The sequence below is a fragment of the Oncorhynchus keta genome, chromosome 2 (assembly GCF_023373465.1).
Source record: "Oncorhynchus keta strain PuntledgeMale-10-30-2019 chromosome 2, Oket_V2, whole genome shotgun sequence".
Classification (NCBI taxonomy): Eukaryota; Metazoa; Chordata; class Actinopteri; order Salmoniformes; family Salmonidae; genus Oncorhynchus; species Oncorhynchus keta.
Window position 1 is genome coordinate 48,894,970 of NC_068422.1, and position 4,728 is coordinate 48,899,697.

The window sequence follows — 4,728 nt, forward strand, 5'->3', positions numbered from 1 at the left end:
AGAGCTCTATCTTGGCTTCCTGAACTCGCTAAGAATTCGCCTTGTTCGCCTATGACAAACAGAAAGTGATTTTTGTTTGGAATCTATCATTTTTTTTAGATCACTGGTTATAAATAGAAACCACTCTCTCCTGCCGCCTTACACTTGTAAAGGTTCCAGACATGTGCATTGATAGAGGCTGTTCGGCCAGGAGTTGACAGTCGGAAGAGCAAATTAAATGGTAGAAAGTACATCCCAGGGCCTCCCGAGTGGCGCAGCAGTCTAAGGCACTGCATCACAGTGCTGAGGTGCCACTACAGCCTCGGTTCAATCCCAGGCTGTTTCATAGCCCGGCCGTGACCGGGAGCCCCATAGGGCAGCGCACAATTGGCCCAGTGTCGTCCGGGTTAAGGGAGGTTTTGGCTGGGGGGGAGGATTTCCTCGCTCTAGCAACTCCTTGTGCCGGGCTCCTGCAAGCTGACCTCAGTCATCAGTTTAACACTGTTTCCTCTGACACATTGGTGGCTTCCAGGTTAAGCAAGCAGCGTGTTAAGAAGCAGTGTGGCAAGCGCACAGGAGGAGGTTATGTTTCAGAGAATGCATGACTTGACCTTCAACTCCCCGAGCCCGTTGGGGAGTTGCAGCGATGAGACAAGATCATACATTTTCTCTTTTTTTCTTTCTTTCTTTCTTCTTTCTTCTTTCTTTTGGCATTAAACTACTTCCATATACACTGAGTGTAAAAAACATTAGGAAGAACTTCCTAATATTCAATTGCATCCTCTATTGCCACCAGAACAGCCTAAATTTGTCGGGAATGGACTCTACAAGGTGTCGAAAGCGTTCCAAAGGGATGCTGGCCCATGTGACTCGAACGCGTCCCACAATTGTCAAGTTGGCTGGATGTCCTTTGGGTGGTGGACCATTCTTGATACACATGGGAAACTGTGAAAAACTCAGCAGAGTTGCAGTTCTTGACACACTCAAACCTGTGCGCTTGCCACCTACTACCATACCCCATTCAAAGGCACTTAAATATGTTGTCTTGTCCATTCACCCTCTGAATGGCACACATACACAATCCATGTCTCAATTGTCTCAAGGCTTAAACATCCTTCTTTAAAACTTATTATGGCTGGGGGGCAGTATTGAGTAGCTTGGATGAATAAGGTGCCCAAAGTAAACGGCCTGCTCCTCAATCTCAGTTGCTAATTTTTGCATATTATTAGTAAATCATATTTGAAATCGGACACTGTGGTGGGATTAACAACAAGAATACCTTTAAAATAGTATAAGATAAATGTATGTTTGAGGAATTTTTTATTACGAGATTTCTGTTGTTTTTAATTTGGCGCCCTGCACTTTCACTGGCTCTTGTCATATCATCCCGTTAACGGGATTTCAGCCCAAAGAGGCTGTTTCCTCCCCTTCATCTACGCTGATTGAAGGGGATTTAAGTTTAAGTTTAAGTGCCATCAATAAGGGATCATCTCTTTCAACTGGATTCACCTGGTCAGTCTATGTCATGGAAAGAACAGGTTTTATACACTCAGTGTATACTTCCATACATTTTTTAAACTGGTAGCGGGCCAGAGCAAATGTAGGCCAAATGGTTCAGACGCTACAGACATTTCCGTGAGAAGACCCATTTTCGGGATGTCTCATAGTCTGACCAACACCTGTAGCTCGGCCCTCTTCCACCACTGATATCGTTAGCTTAAAGGGAAATTTCACTCTGGCTCTGCCACGGCACATAGTCATTTCCATATCAACAACATTACATTTTACCATAAGCTTGAACTATCACATTTACATTTCACTGCTAGAATTTTCAACACCCTGTATATTGGTCTGCTCATAGTGAACCACAAAGTCCGGCATTCATAGCGAATGCTGATATTGCCACTAGGTAGAGGGGGCATACCCACAAACTTGAATAATGGCACTAGGTATTCATGGCACTAGGTATTTTGAGGGGGATTTTTTTTTTATTGTGTATTTTGTTGTAGGTGGCACATAATCGGATTCCATCAACATGCACTTCCAACCCCTAGTTCTGCACATGTTGAAGGTAAGTTGGCCAAAATATTTACAAGATGACAGCCAAGATAGCTCAATTTACAGTAAGCATGGTATAAACATGAATTGGGTAGTATTTGTATGGTTTGTGTTTGTGTTATGGGGTTACAGGTGGTTAGAGGTAGACTCAGGACCACAGAGTACCTTCTAGACCATGTAAATCAATTGAGTATTTTTGTCAAACTCAGGTTATCTGGAGTCATTCCACAGTGCCCTGCTGAAAAATACCCCAGAGTGGGGGCATTTTGGGTATAAAGCATGAGGGAGCAGACACACCTTATGAAGCACAACAAGATTGTGGACACGTCCGGGACATGAAGAGACAGATACTATCTGTCAGATTTATTATAAGTCGATAGGCATAGATACAAGAACTATTGTAATTTATCAATGATCGTGTCTTATTCATAAAGTATGTCATTTTTACCCAATAGGACAGAAGCAGAAGTGTAAAGGTTTAAATGCAAGTCTTTTACTCGGCAGCTTCAGTGTCTGTCAGAGGCAATCTGAGCTGCTGAGTTGGGGGCTACCAGCCACATGCCACAGATACTTTAACCTTTATTGTATTCAGAGTCAGTGAGCGTGTGCAGAAGAACAGAGACACTGAGCGCGTGCAGTGAAACTGAGCGTGTGCAAAGGACAGGGGTACTGAGAGCGTATACAAAGGAACTGATCATGCACAAGGAAGGGCATTTGATGGGTAGAGGCATTAGCGTATGTCATCAACGGGGCTTGAAAGAAGGCATTGATAGCAAGTCTGTCTAATAATCGAGAGACAAATACATTCTAATCTTCACTATCTAAATTCTATAATTAGACCCGTTCATTGAGTTCTATTATTAGAATATAGATGATTTGATTATGATTCATGATTAACAGTGTGTGCAGGACTAAATAATGTACGAATGGCCAGAGAGAGATCGATGGCTGTTTTTGGAAAGGTCACATTTGAAAGGTTGTGTGGTACAGTATGTGCAAGGTCTACAATGGACTTGTTTACAGAGAAGTAATTTAAGCATTTCAACAGTAACCGATAAGACTAAGAGAAGAGAAAGAAACTAGACATTGTTTCAAATATATTCTTTGGTAAATTGTTGCGCAATACACAGTGTGATAAGTCATCTTCCTTCACCTATGCAGGAATTGATTTATTTAAAAGTGTTTACACACCCATGTGGTTGAATTTAATACTTTGTAAGTCAGTCAGCTGCTATCTGAATACTTTGTTTATCAGGAATCAAGGTAATACCCAAGTACAGACTGTGTGAAGAAAAACAATGTTTATTGTAACCACAGGGGCAGGCAAACGACAGATCAAGGCAGGCAGGGGTCGATAATCCAGATTACGAGCTAAGGTACGGGACAGCAGGCAGGCTCAGGGTCAGGGACAGGCAGAGTTCAGTAATCCAGAGGTGGAGCAAAGGTACAGGATGGCAGGCAGGCTCAGGGACGGGTAGAGTGGTCGGGGGGGGGACAGGGTCAGGACAGGCAAGGGTCAAAAACCAGGATGACGAGAAAAAGAGAGGCTGGGAAAAGACAGGAGCTGACAGGACGAATGATGGTAAGCTTGACAAACAAGATGAACTGGCACAGACAGACAGAAAACACAGGTATAAATACCCAGGGGATAAGTGGGGAAGATGGGCGACACCTGGAGGGGTTGGAGACAAGCACAAGGACAGGTGAAACAGATCAGGGCGTGACATTGGTAGTCATTCAGCTACAGTCCATGTGCAGAGGTGCCTTATACAATGGCCGGTCGTCCATGACTCATTTTCATCTGTTTTATTCATTTCTGTTAGTCCCATTATGGGTTCGTTACAGTGTAAACTATCACAACCTCAAAACCTAACTGTTCATATTGTAGAATGTGCCACGGCCAGGGCAGGGAGAGAACCCCTAAACGGGATACCCTGATTCTCCTACAGGACAGATCGAAAGGACATCTACACCTCTCCCATGTGGTTAGGATTTGTCCTGGGCTGAGGGTTTCGGGGGGTCTATGGGTGCTGGTTTGGTCCCTTCGCTCTGTCCTGTCCCAGGTATTGGAGTAAATCAGTGTTGCAGAAACATCCAACCAGCTCCATCTGGGCCTGGTTATCTGCAATTCCGGAGCTAAGAGAAGCTGTCAGTCAACCACCACTGACACAAAGAAAGGGATCTCTGTAAATACATTTTCATACAGAGAGGGCATAGACTGAAACATACACACACAGTCTTACTCCCCTTAACAAAGACATTTGCACAAAGTGTGTACATACTATAGATGCATACCTGTATGTCTTGTGTGCCTGTGTGTGTGTGTGTGTGCGTCATTGGATATCTGGAGTTTATCTGAGTGTACACAAAGCAGAAACATTCACCCAAACGTTCTCTCCGTTCTTTTCAGAACCGTACAACACATTTAACTCACTCAGGAATGCTATACAATGTTATACAAATGCTTCTTTAGGTTCCTCTTCTAAAAAAACTGCTCTGTGCAGAGTTCAATCTTCTCTCTTTGCCGGATTGTGAATTTATATGTTCCATTTGGTTGAATTCAATGAGCCACTTCCACGTTTAAACAAACTCTGAAGTGATGTGGCACTTTACTCTGTTCTTCCTGAAGACTTATTAGTAAGAAGTATTCTTACTTTATATGATTGTGCTATCAGGAATATTAACATCTGT